The sequence below is a fragment of the Sus scrofa genome, chromosome 7 (assembly GCF_054392235.1).
Source record: "Sus scrofa isolate SSC_HxYL_T2T_F1_AM1 chromosome 7, Sscrofa_HxYL_maternal_Yorkshire_Landrace_v2.0, whole genome shotgun sequence".
Taxonomy (NCBI): Eukaryota; Metazoa; Chordata; class Mammalia; order Artiodactyla; family Suidae; genus Sus; species Sus scrofa.
This window is the reverse complement of record NC_139389.1, coordinates 91548680-91562852: the sequence shown is the minus strand read 5'-3', so window position 1 is coordinate 91562852 and position 14173 is coordinate 91548680. Positions and strand designations below refer to the sequence as shown.

Sequence of the window (14173 nt, the reverse complement as noted above, 5' to 3'; positions counted from 1 at the left end):
TTTGTTTTTTTGTCTTTTTACAGGATTTGTCAGATCCTACATAGATTTTTAGCAAAAATTCAACAACATTAGTTTTCATATAACATCAATAGGAAAAGTTCAAAGCTTAATCTTTTGCGTAAAGAAGCCCTACAACAAATAATATATTTCTATTATCTTAGAAGACAAGGATTAAGGGAAACAATAAAAGCAAATCACACCTAACTATCGAGATCTTCTGATAATACAAGGAAATTAATCTAATTATTCAGTACTTGCCAGAAACACAAATTTGAAATTCTTCCATTTCACCAAATTCTTCCCTTTTTTCAAATTTTAAACAGTGTATTACATTATCCATCACTTTTCAAGACAGTCTATAAATAACCTTAAATATCATAAATCTTTTGCATCTAAATTCATTACAGAAATTCACCCATCATTTCCCAGTAAAAGAAAGCAGCAATTTAAATGTAATCAGTAATAGTGCAGGGTACAATTTCTTGCAGACAAAAAACATTTACTTAGAAATTTCAAAATACTTATTTTGTATACCAGCCCTAACTGGTGTACCTGTTGTTGTTTTTTAACTACGCTGAGCCATACCTGAGCATATATTTTTAGGTTGAAAAAAATATTATTTTAACTCAATTTAAGTGAACTTAGGGAAAAATATGAAACTGGCAGTGTTATGCTCAAACAATTTGCTTCCAATAAGCAGAATTGAAAGGGGTATAAAATTACATTCCCAAGTCCTCTGGATTTTATTTACTCATTGTAATATACAAAGAGACCTGAGTCTCACCAGTTTAGATGATAAATCATAAACACAAAGTCCCACAAACCAAACTCCCCTCTAGCCCTGGTCAGCATCTGTCCCAATAAATCTTCATTTTCTTTCCTATCTAAATCAAAGTTTTTTCTCTTTAATAATCCATTCTAAATAAAGATTATTGAGATTTAAAGAACAGTCTTTGGGGAAAAAAAAACTGTAGCATTTTAGAATAATCTACATTTTCTTATTCATTTTAAGTGAGAAAGTAAAAACATTAGCTAACTTTCAACACATCATATCAGTAATTCAGGTTGAAAACTGCTTCAACTTTAGCATTTCATGGGTACAAATGGAAAAGGAATTTTATGTTAGAAGATTCAATTTTACACCTAAAGACTTGGTTTAATTACAGGAGTCTGTGTGTTGTATGTTGATAGATTTAACAATTAAAGAGATCTTGAACCTGCGTGGGAAGTGTTCAATGACTAATTGTTTCTGTAATTTAGAATGTATTTTATGCACACATATAAAAATATTATAAAAGTAATATGACTATTAGATTCTTTCATAGAAATGAAGCAAATATTTTGGATACCATATCTTTACAATGATATTTATTACTGTACTTTTAGGTTCTGCTCAATCATCTAAAAGCTCCACTTTTTCTTTGTACCATGAGAATATGAAAGTAGGTGTATAGGTCAAATAAAGTCCATCCATTTAGTGCCTTGCTGACTTTGAGACTGATATGTCATCTTTGAAATAGCAAGGTCACATTATTTCCCATATAAAATTAGAAAGAGACCTCAAACTTATTTTCAAGTATTAACATTTACTTCAAAGGTGCTGGCACTACCCAGTATTTTTAATTTAGTAACTATTTACCGATATCTGCCTTACTGTAACTTCTTCTTAGAATTTTTCAAAGAATATTCCAGTTTCATGCAAAACTTTTTCAAGCTTAATTCAACAGGGTATTTCAACTAGCCAGTATCTTTGTTCTTTATTAAGGTTAATTTTTCTTCATGAAGTGACCGAATTAGAATTAGGCTGATGGTTCATCATGGAGCTTCATCTCCTCTCCAGCTTCTTCCTGCTGAGAGGGAAGCATCTTTGGCTTGTGACATCACAATCTGAGCCAGGGAAGTGGCTGTGAGAGCAAACCGATGATTAAGTCCTTTCATGTGAAGATGCTGCAGAGGAGATGGGAGCACTATCATTTCAAGTCCTGTCACAGAGACACTAGGGAGACGCACAAGGGGGGCTGACAGAGGGAAAGATGCTTGCGTTGCATTTATCACCTTCACAGCATCAACTACGCAAAGTACCACTGCAGAGTTTACTTCATTCATAATTTAAAAGAGGGAGTAAACATCACAGTAATCAAATTCGTGATGATGGTAAAATGGGAGTGAGAGAAGTACCAGCCAGCTGCCAGACAATGAAGGAAGACAGATAGTTCAAACTGCACCCTTGTTCTAAGAGAAATGTTGATGCCACTCAGGACGCTGAGAAAGTTAAGACACTCAAAATGGGAATGAGTCTCTGAATGAGAAAGACTCCTGAATAGGGGTTATAAAGTGTTCCCATGACACAGACTCAGTGTGAGGCACAGACACCAGTACTGTGACCTGAGGGTGGGGGATAAGGAGGAAGCTGATGAATGTTCTTTTAAGAAAACATCAACTCGTACAACAGAAATCTCTTTCATACACAAAACTACTGTGTTCTAGAAAGGTCTTCAACAAAAATTTGCAGAAAATGAAACTAATTTGGGAATTAAAGCTCAATAAAGGAGACAGAATGAGAGCTGCTCTTACAAACACATAAACATACAAGGACTATCTTTTTATCATCTTTCATGCAGCTCTAGCTGCAAAGGACAGGGCAGACCAACCAGTCCTTCCACACTGAACACATGTGCAGTGTATCCTTTGAATAAGGACTACTGCAGCTACTCAAAGTATCAGTCACTTGTGTCTTGGGCTCCTAGACATGGAGCCTATATAAAGATTATGTGCAAAAAAACCCAGTAACTATGGCTTACTAGAAGCCAATCTGAAGTCTTGTCATCTGTAGTTACACAGAATGCTTGAAACAATGCTGTGTTAGAGAATTCCAAAAGCATTTTTTCAGTCCTATGTACTGAAATTACTATCACTTTTATTATTCAGTAGCTGTTTGAAGAAGACCCTGCCATCCTCTACTTTTCAAATGGTATTGGGGGTCTGAGTAAAATAGCTCGAGCATCCAGACCAGAGAGTTCCTGTCACGGCTCAGTGGTAACAAGCCCAAATAGTATTCATGAGGATGCAGGTTCAATCCCTGGCCTCGCTCAGTAGATTAAGGAATCAGCGTTTCCGTAAGCTGCGGTGTAAGTCCCAGGCGTGGCTTGAATCCAGCTTTGCTGTAGCATGGGCCAGTGGTCTAGATACCCGATTTGAGCCCAAGCCTGGGAACTTCCATATGCCGCAGATGTGGCCCTAAAAAAAAAAATCCAGACCAAAGTTTACCACTTTTATAGACTCATAGTGTGATGTCACATTGTTGTCATCATTAGAACATGTGGGCTTCCTATCTACTGATCATCACTATAAGAATGTAGCACTGAATAATGCTCTCTTGGAGCAGCAAAAGTCAGCTTCCAATTCAGTTATCCCAATAAAAATCATTAGCTGTTTATAGACTTTTCTTGCTGCCAATAATATAAATATGCTGGCTGGTCTATAAATCTATTAAGCTTAATACATAATATGATGCCACTAATATTTAATCAATCACGTGTCTTCCTTCATATTGTGTTGCAAGGACACAATCTTCTTTTTTTTTTTTTTTTTTGTGTCTTTTGTCTTTTTTGTTGTTGTTGTTGTTGTTGCTATTTCTTGGGCCGCTCCCGCGGCATATGGAGGTTCCCAGGCTAGGGGTTGAATCGGAGCTGTAGCCACCGGCCTACGCCAGAGCCACAGCAACGCGGGATCCAAGCCGCGTCTGCAACCTACACCACAGCTCACGGCAACACCGGATCGTTAACCCACTGAGCAAGGGCAGGGATCGAACCCGCAACCTCATGGTTCCTAGTCGGATTCGTTAACCACTGCGCCACGACGGGAACTCCCCAAAGAATTTTTTTATGCCTAGATACTTCTATAGCATTTGGTAATTAATACTTTTTTTTTTGTGTGTCTTTTTAGGGCCGCACCTGCGGCACATGGAGGCTCCTAGGCTAGGGGTCCAATCGGAGTTGTAGCTGCCAGCCTATGCCACAGCCATAGCCATGCCAGATACGAGCCGCATCAGTGACCTACACCACAGCTCACAGCAACGCCAGATCCTTAACCCACTGAGTGAGGCCAGGGATCAAACCTGCATCCTCATGGATGCTAGTCAGGTTGGTTAACCACTGAGCCACAAAGGGAACTTCTAATACCTCTTTTTTCAAACATCTTATTAGACTGCTTTGAATATCTATTTATATATTTATCTTGCTTATTAAACTGCATCCTCATGGGTGAGGGTCTCAAGAATGAGGGCCATGTCTCATTAATTTGTCAATTAATAGTTAAGTAAATGTGGAAATGTGTCCTACTACATTGTCAAGTATAATCTCATCTAAAGGGCAGAAGAGGAGCGATCCTGAAATATACTTCAGCTTCGACTCACTAGTAATGAGCAGCTAAGACAAAGACAGAAGTGTCTCAATGTGGAGAACTTCTTAGAATAGTCCTACAGAAATAATAGCTTCAAAGAGATCAGATCTGTTAAGCACATTATATAACATTATGAGGCATGTAAACATGGGATAGCAAATTTATCCCTTCTATTTCTTTCCATGTTTGATATATGGAAATTACACTTGCCATACCATATTGTGATCAAGAACTTCATCAATAGTCCAAAAGGACTGAAACTGACCTTGCTAGTAAAAGGTGACTGATTTACAGGACAATTGGTATAAGCATTTTGCAAAAGAAATTCAAGCACTACTACAATCGGCTTTCTATTCAAAGATCAGAATAGAAAAGTGACTTACTTAGAAATCTTATTCTATGCTCTCTTGCGCTCTATATGAGGAATGAATATATGCAGGTTTCTAAGTGAAGCCCCCCGAGACTGAGAGCCACCATGCCAGATTCATCTGTTAAATCTATGCCAACAATGGTGGCCTCTTTCAAAGTAGGGACAAAGGTTTAGGTCTGTGCAGCACCTGATTCTCTCTGATAGGAATTCAGGTAAGAAGCATGTTGAAGCAGGCCAGCATTGCTCTGGAATTCATCAGCACGTGTGCTGGGGCAGAGTCAGCTACCATTTCTAGAGATGCTCAGGCTATTGGACGAACACATTCATTTAAGTTTTCACAGGAATCTGGCTGGATGTTTCCGTACACTACTTATAAGGTTTTTGTTTTGGTTTTTATCTTTATGCTATTTATTTTTTAGCGGTGTTACAGTCTTTCAAACAAGATCTCAGATAGATTGTCAAGATAAAGCCTGTAAAGGCAGATCTGTCCTGGCTGGGTTGAGATAGAAAGCCTGGAGCCCTGTTAGCTAGAAGGTCCCCTTATCCACCCACCTCCTTGCTCTCCCTTCCCCACGCTTCTTGGACGGGCTCCTGAAGTGTATTTGTCGTAACTGTTCTGCCATCTAGAGGACCCACAAAAGTATTCCTCTCTATTTTAATACACATTATTTGATTCCATGTAGACACCACCCAATACTCCAATCTAAAATTCCTAGAATAAGCTACATGAGTCTTAGCTTTTGCTAGCCCAAGGGGACACAGCTTGCAAAACAGGGCAGGATGCTACTCAATCTGTTGTCTCAACAATTATTTAAGCAACCAAGACCAAGGATTCAAATAAGCTACAGGTTGATAAGCAAGGACTAAACATCTGTAATTTAGGCTAGGATATCCAAGAAGTAACTAAAATCAACATTATCTCAAGAAGTTAAGGCCTAGAAATCAAACAGTGAAAATTTATCGTAACAGAAATCAAAACACAGTGTGAGAAATCAACAGAATTTAAGTGGTGGAAATCCAAGAAGCTTCTTTATAATATTCTTTCACTTATAACATTGTGCCAAAACATTTTAGCTCCCTTCAGTTGATTCCAGGTTCGTGGGCTTTGTAATATACTTTGAGAGTGAGATTGGGCTCAAGTGTTTAAACTATAAACCATATATATCTAAATCATGTATCTAGCAGAATATAGTGGATAAGAGCAACCTTTTTTCCCCCAAAAGGAAATATTATTTTCCATCCCCCCAAAATATTTCAATTACAATGACACACTGGCTATGTAATCATCAATGAACAGAAATGAAGAAATTATCTCTTAGCACTATTTCTGCTTACTAAGGAATTCTCACAACTATTATTCCAAAATCAAGTAATTCCTATTTTGAAGTCTACCTCTCAAGAGAAGTCTTTGTCTCCCTAAAATGTTTTTTAAATACTTCTGAAATATATAGTCTTGAGATTCTAAATATATTCTTGAGATTCTATTTAATATTTCACTTTGAATTATTTCAAACAGATGGCCAACACCCATGTACTTACTACCCATCTTTAACAAGTAACAATTTTTGCCATCTCTGCATCAGATTTTTTTTTATGTCCCCTCCATACATAGATCTATAAAGAAAAACTCCAGCAGGCAATACAATCGTTTTCTCTGAGATAAGTGTATTTGGAGCTGGTTCTAACTCTACATCTTTACTAAGGTTTTTAAGTATCAGAAGGATACTTAATTATTCATTATAGAACTATCTTCACTCCAAATATTTTAAATAAATGTAAATACCAAGACATGACTTTTTTTAACTTATAGTACCCTTGCTGTCTCAAACGCCTGCTCAGCTGAACTTTTATTTTTTTAAAATGATTTTTATTTTTCTATCATAGCTGGTTTACAGTGTTCTGTCAATTTTCTACTGCACAGCAAAGTGACCCCATCACACATACATACATTCTTTTTCTTACATTAGCATGCTCCATCATAAGTAACTAGGTATAGCTCCCAATGCTATACAACAGGATCTCATTGCTTATCCATTCCAAAGGCAATAATTTGCATCTATTAACCCCATATTCCCAGTCCAATCCGTTCTCTCCCCCCACCCCCCTCCCTTTTGGTAACGCCAAGTCTGTTCCCCATGTCCATGATTTTTCTTTTCTTTGGAAAGGTTCATTTGTGCCGTGTATTAGACTCCAGATGTAAGTGCTATCAGCTGAACTTTTGAAATAAATGTCCTAGACAAGAGAATCATAAGTGAGTTTCTTTTACCTCCTCAATGTGTCAACTTCCTGTGGTGTAGTAACATCCTGGGTGGAAGTAAAATCATCAATATTACAGGGTTCCTGAGGATGGAAATCAACTCTCAACAGTGATTTCTTATGTAGAAGAGAGCTACCTCAACCTGTAGTCACAAAAGCACAAACTAGTTATAGTAATCATGTGTTTTAAAAATGTATTTTTGGCTCGAATTGGTACCAAAGAGCTAGGAAGATTGAAAATGCACATCTCCTCAGTCAAAAGACAGTGGGAAAATCCAGCTGCTCCCCATTTTAGAAACAAAAGGAAAACCACAACAATAAGTACATTTAAAGGGAACATAAAGGCTGGACTTATTACAGGGAGAAATGGAAGCTTGCCTTCAGAATAACGATTGGGAGTGAGCTCCAGTACTCTCACCCCTTAAAAGATACCGTTTCTCATATATTGCTACCATAGAAGGGTCATCTGATTAACATTTCAACAGAAGCTGAAATTCAAACAAATCCTCCCCTCCTCACCAACACTTCCTAACTCTCTACCCTTGCCTTTATCCACCAGCATATCAAACACTGCACATCACAGTGAGTTCCAATTTTACACATTCACTTTCTTGCTCATTAGGAGGCTCTGACAGCACCCTTAGAGTCACGCTGTATTTCAGCCCAGTGGGTTCATTGAGCACAATTCATATGTTCTCTCCCCCTCAAGCACATTTTCAAAGAAAGGATGGTCCATGCATATTTTCCTTTTCATTACATCCCTCTATCTATGTCGGTGAAATTTTGAACCTTGAGTAATTCTACAAATGGAGGATCACAGGTGCTCTATTATACTCTAAGTTTCCAATAATAAGATCTTTAGGTAAGTGATTTCTCCTTGTTAAAGCAGTCAGGCTTAAGTCAGAAAGACTGTTTCAAAATTCACTGCTCCTTTAAGCCATGTAAAGTGTTTTGTTTAGGTTCTCCTTAAGCCAACGAGACTTAAAGACTTAAATATAAGACCAGACACCATAAAACTCCTAGAAAGAGAATATAGACAAAAAAGACCAGACACCATAAAACTCCTAGAAAGAGAATACAGGCAAAACATTCTCTGACATAAATCGTACCAATTTTTTCTTAGGACAATCTCCCAAAGCAACAGAAATAAAAGCAAAAATAAAATAAAGCAAGTTTAAAATCTTCTACACAGCAAAGGAAACCATAAACAAAAAGACAACCTACCGCCTGAGAGAAAATATTTACAAATGATGTGACTGACAGGGGCTTGATTTCTAAAATATACAAACAGCTCATATAGCTCAATAACCGAAAAAAAAAAGGGGGGGGCGGGCAGAAGGCCTAAATAGACATTTCTCCAAAGGCGACATGCAAGTGGTTAATAGGCACATGAAAAGATGCTTATCATCTCTAATTATTTAAAAAAACACAAGTCAAAACTACTATGAGGTACCACCTCACACCAGTCAGAATGACCATCATTAAAAAGTTGGAAAGTGTGTGGAGAAAGGGGAACCCTCTTGCACTGTTGATAGGAATGTAAACTTGTGCAACCATTATGGAAACCAGTATGGCAGTTCGTCAAAAAAATAAAAATAGAGTTGCCATATGATCTAGCAATCCCACACTTCAGCATATACCCAGACAAAACTAGAATTTGAAAAGATACAGGCACCCCTATTTTCATAGCCATAATATTTACAATAGCCAAGACATGGAAGCAACTTAAGTGTCCAACAACAAATGAATAAAGAAGATGTGGTACATATACACAATGGAATCTGACTCAGTCATAAAAGAGAAGGAAATAATGCCATTTGCAGCAACATGGATGGACCTAGAGATATCATGCTAAGCAAAGTAAATCAAAAAGACAAATACCATATGATATCCCTTATATGTGGAATCTAAAATATTACCCAAATAAACTTATTTACAAAACAGAAGCAGACTCACGGACATAGAGAACAGACTTGTGGTTGCCAAGGGTAGGGAGGAGGGATAGATTGGGAGTTTGGGATTAGGAGATGCAAATTATTACATACAGGATGGATTAACAACAAGGTCCTAATGTATATCATGGGAAACTATATTCAATATCCTGTAATAAACCATAAATTTATTATATAACAAAAATATACATACATACATATGTATAACTAAGTCACTTTGTACATTAGAAATTAATACAACATTTATAAATCAACTATACTTCAATAAAAATCTTTAAAAAGAATTTAAAAGATTTACTGCTCCTATTTAAAACTACAAATAAACAGGTCCAGAAAAATTTGGAGATCAGAGTAGATAAGAGAAGAAAATCTCTAGGCAGAGATCCAATGTGGCATTTATGTACTATTAATATTTCCTGAACAGCCTCTGAACATGTTGTATTACCAGACTATGATGAATCCACTATAGACAGAGGTGGTCTCTCACAAGACTTTTTTTTTTTTTAAGTACATTTTAAAAACTGGGGAGTTCCCGTCGTGGTGCAGTGGTTAACGAATCCGACTAGGAACCATGAGGTTGCGGGTTCGGTCCCTGCCCTTGCTCACAGTGGGTTAACGATCCGGCGTTGCCGTGAGCTGTGGTGTAGGTTGCAGACGCGGCTCGGATCCTGCGTTGCTGTGGCTCTGGTGTAGGCAGGAGACTACAGCTCCGATTGGACCCCTAGCCTGGGAACCTCCATATGCCGCGGGAGCGGCCCAAGAAATAGAAAAAAAAAAAAAAAAAGTAAAAACTGGAAAAGGAGTTCCCATTGTGGCTCAGTGGGTTAAGAATCCAACATAGTGTCCATGAGGATGCAGGTTGGATCCCTGGCCTCGCTCAGTGGATTAAGGATCTAGTGTTGCCACAAGGTGCAGCATAGGTTGCAGATGCGGCTCAGATCCAGTGTTGTTACGGCTGTGGCGTAGGCCTAAACTGCAGCATTGATTCAACCTCTGGCCCAGGAACCTCCATATACCTGATGCAGCCACAAAAAAAAAAAAAAAAAAAAAAAAAGAAAAGAAAAGAAAAAAGAAAGAAAGAAAAAGAACACACACCTGGAAAAAAATACCAGATGAAAATTAAATTATACAAACTGGTCCCTGAAGGGTGTGAGAAAAACAGAAATTAGTCTCAATTTTTTCCTTCCCCATGGTTCCTATACCCAAGAATCATTAGAAGGCTATAAACCACAAACATGGAAGCCAATGAGTGATATTCACTTCCATATTAAGTCTCAGGTCTAATGAAAGCAAACATGAAAAGATGAATAGAGGAAAAAGACATATGTCCTTGACAGGCAAGAGTAGAGGGCAGGGGTAGCAGAACAAGACAAACAAAAAAACAGACACTAGATGGGACTTGGCTTATATGGTACTCCAAGTTTCTTTTTCATCCTCTATGAATATGTTTAGGAAAGTCTATATACTTGAGTATTCATAATTTTTAACTCAAAAAAAGGATCCCTACTTCCTCTCTACATACCAATCTGACTAAATTCCTCTCCAAATAAAACCTGGAATTCAGTGGGGTGTCTACTGCAGTGAAACCACACTATCTTACAAACCTACAGAAAAGATACTTAGAAACCACGCTATCTTATGAACCTACAGAAAAGATACTTATCTGAACAATTCACCTCCAAAAAATACTTCTGTGCCCTTAGGTTAAACCCCAACTTAAAGAGTCTCAGTTTCCCAATGTGAAAAGTGAAATATCTGGATCAAATGAGATCAAAGATTGTTCAGGGTGTACATTCTATGGTGCCCCTTGAAGAATGAGGTAAAAGACATCAAAAGTTCAAAATACTAATTTCATTCAACTAAGAGCAATTAAGATCCTTAGGGATTTAAAGGGTATACGTAGAAAAATAGGGACCTTCAAGTACTAAAGAAAAAAGCAGCAACTTAGGTGTGGCAGTGTTTTTTTTTTTTCAGCTTTATTGAGATATAGTTGATTTACAATGTGTTAATTTCTACTGTATAGCAAAGTGACTTTGTTATATATGTCATGTTCTTTTTCACATTATATTCTTTTATGGTTTATTACACAATTTTGCATATAGTTCCCTGTGCTACAAACAAGGACCTTGTCACTTTGGTTTTCTTTTTGGGTTTTTTTTCTTTTGTTTTTTTAGGGCTGCATTCTTGACATATGGAGGCTCCCAGCCTAGGGGTTGAATTGGAGCTACAGCTGCTGGCCTATGCCACAGCCACAGCAACTTGGGATCCAAGCCACATCTGTGACCTACACCACAGCTCATGGCTACGGTGGATCCTCAACCCACTGAGCAAGGCCGGGGATCAAACCTGCGTCCTCATGGATACTAGTCGGGTTCGTTAACCACTGAGCCACGATGGGAACTCCCAACCTTGTTGTTTATCCATCCTGTATACACTAGTTTGCATCTCCTAATCCCAAACTCCCAATTCTTCCCTCCCCCACCCATTCCCCCTTGGCACCAGAAGTCTATGTCTGAATTTCATAGATAAATGTGGAATCTAAAATACGACACATATTAACATAAGTGACATCATGGTATTTGTCTTTCTGTGGCAGTTTATTTTTATGTCAACTGCTTGTTATTGGAGTAGCAGGAGCAACCCCAGAAATTTAAGACTGGTTATTAGAAGAAACCATTCAGGTGAAGCCTTACTTGTTTTAGCTCTGAATTCATTATGTGCTAAGAGTTCTTAATTCTCTATTCTCTGGGTTTCAAAATAAGAAACAACTCATTCACTATGATTCTGAGTGTTAAAGAAAGAATAGAAAGAGCACAAGAATAACGGGATTTAAGTTACTCTGGTTGAATGAGTTTTTGTTTGTTTGGCCACCTCTGCAGCATGCAGAAGTTGCAGGGCCAGGGATCAAACCCTGCTGAACCACCAGGAAACTCCAGTACTTTTTTTTTTTTTTTTAAATGATACCATAGTAAACTAGAATGGCTTATAGAAACCAAGCACAGAGGAAATGAGGCACCAGAAAAATCAAACTTCAAGAGCTGAAGATACATTGCATTAAAGTTACATCAGGAACAGCAAAATTCTTCTTTAGGAATTATACTGTATAGCTGACAGACATGCACACTCCTACACAGATTGGATTTAATAACATCTTTTTGTTAGCAGCACCCCTTCCAAGTACCAGCGCACCAGGAATGTCCTAACTTGACACGACCTCATGGAGCAGCTGCTCTAGAGTGCTATCACTGTTCATGTTGCTTTACTTATATAAGGGTGTCCAAGTACAGTCCCTCACATGAACACTCCATATGGACTGCCTCTCAAGCAACACTCCCATTTCTTCCACTGTGGACCGATTCTCACACCGATCCTCACATATGATAGGAGCACAAAGTGTGAATACCCAAGTACATGGATGGGCTTCCAGGGAGAGGTACCCTCAGAGCAGACAGAGGATCAGTGGGTACCTAAAAGCCTTGGGCATTACAACAGGAAGTCAACCACCTACATGAGAAAGAAAAGGGAGTGCCACAGACCCAAAAAAAAAAAAAAAAAAAAAAAAGAGGTGGAAGTCTAAAGATAAAACTTGGCCCACAACGTGGCCCATTTATTTATCATTAGCTATACACAGCGAGCGCCCAGAATTACTCCCTGCTCTCCAGAGAGGTGGAGGCAAGTCCCTTATCTGTTCCCAAATTCCATTTACATCATAAGTAAATTAAAGCTTCAAGAATAGTATGAAAAGTACTAACTTGCAATACCATCCTGAATTCAAAATAGAAGGGAAAAGATACAGCTCTCATGTAGGTAACTTTAGCCTACCCTAAAAGTGACATCACTAGAACTCCAATCAAAATTCAAAAAAGACTAACCTGGGATTCAGAATCAGCTTTGCAAATAAGGACTCTCTCACTTTAAAACAGCTATCAAGTTGCAAAAATGCTCAGTCTACTGAGGTTATGCTAGATTTATGTAGGAATGTTATAATCAAAACTTTTTCCAAGACTCCTCCAAGCCCAGGCAACAATCTTTTTGGATTTTCTCTCAAAATTATGCAAAGATGATATCTAAATAAGAAATCCAAAGGGTAACGTGAAAAATAGTGATGCCTTGTCAATTTTCCTAATATGAAGCAGATGAATTTCATTTACACAGACAGCACATATAGGTTAACACATAATTATCTTTTTGCTTGAGCTAATAATTACCAGCAGTCAAGAAAAACTCATTTCCATATTACAGCTCCTGAGATTCTCTGTCAGAAGTCAGATAGTTGAAATAAATCCCTATTTTCTTTTCCGTATTTTTCAGTGTAAATGAAACAAGTACCAAGAAGAGTAATGTTCCCATTCTCATGACCAATCAAAAGGCTACACACTATCCAACAAAGCTAACTTTTTTAAAGTAGCTGAAAGTTTTGTTTTGCTTTTTTTTTTTTTTTTTAACTGGGGAGGGTGGCGCAAATAGAACTCTTCCAAAATGGTAAAATGACTCATTTTCTATACAATATAATAAAAGGGACTACTGCCATACAGCCAACTGTACACATACTCAGAAGGTAAGGGTTCAGTAAAGAATAGGGATGGATTTTGAAATCAGGCCGATGGGAAATTACATTGCAGTTCCATCACGTACTAGTTATAAACATTAGGCAAATAATCAAACTTCCTTGAGCTCCATTTGCCTCATCTGCAAGATGTTCTAATACTGAGCCTACAGGATTAACTTGAAGTTACATAGAATATTGAAGTTACATAGAATATTGTACATAAAGTACCAAATACATGGTTTTTATTTGTATAGCACCTATTATAACACATTTGTTTATGTCTGCTATGTCATCTACCCCCTCAACCCCAAATCAAGGTAGTTATTCAACCTAAATTAACATGAGATGGCAGCAATACATTTCATCACAATGTTGCCTTCACCACTGCAAAATTCCTACAAGAGTATCCCTTCTCCCAACCCCCAACCTCTCTCATCCAAACCCTACTCTGACAACTCCAAGAACTAGAAATGTTATGCTTTTCAAAAAAAAGAAAAAATGAAAAGTATCTTTTTTTTCTTTTTATGTCTGTACCCCCAGCATATGTAAATTCTGGGGCCAGGGACTGAATCCAAGCCACAGCTGCAATAACACCAGATTCTTTAACCCACTGCCCTGGGCTAGGGATCAAACCCTCACCCCTAC

At 37.8% G+C, this 14173-nt stretch overlaps 2 protein-coding genes and 1 long non-coding RNA gene across 3 annotated transcripts in view; 1 reads left to right on the top strand and 2 right to left on the bottom strand.

Annotated features, from left to right (window-relative positions):
• Positions 1-14173, top strand: part of CHRM5 (cholinergic receptor muscarinic 5) — an 85285-nt gene that overhangs the window by 1685 nt on the left and 69427 nt on the right. The gene's annotated exons all lie outside the window — the stretch shown is intronic.
• Positions 1-14173, bottom strand: part of AVEN (apoptosis and caspase activation inhibitor) — a 193321-nt gene that overhangs the window by 132069 nt on the left and 47079 nt on the right. The gene's annotated exons all lie outside the window — the stretch shown is intronic.
• Positions 5179-10044, bottom strand: LOC146401772 (uncharacterized). The gene is made up of 2 exons (XR_014810926.1): positions 9986-10044; positions 5179-9713 (listed from the first exon to the last, which is right to left on the bottom strand). It is a non-coding gene; the product is annotated as an uncharacterized LOC146401772 (long non-coding RNA).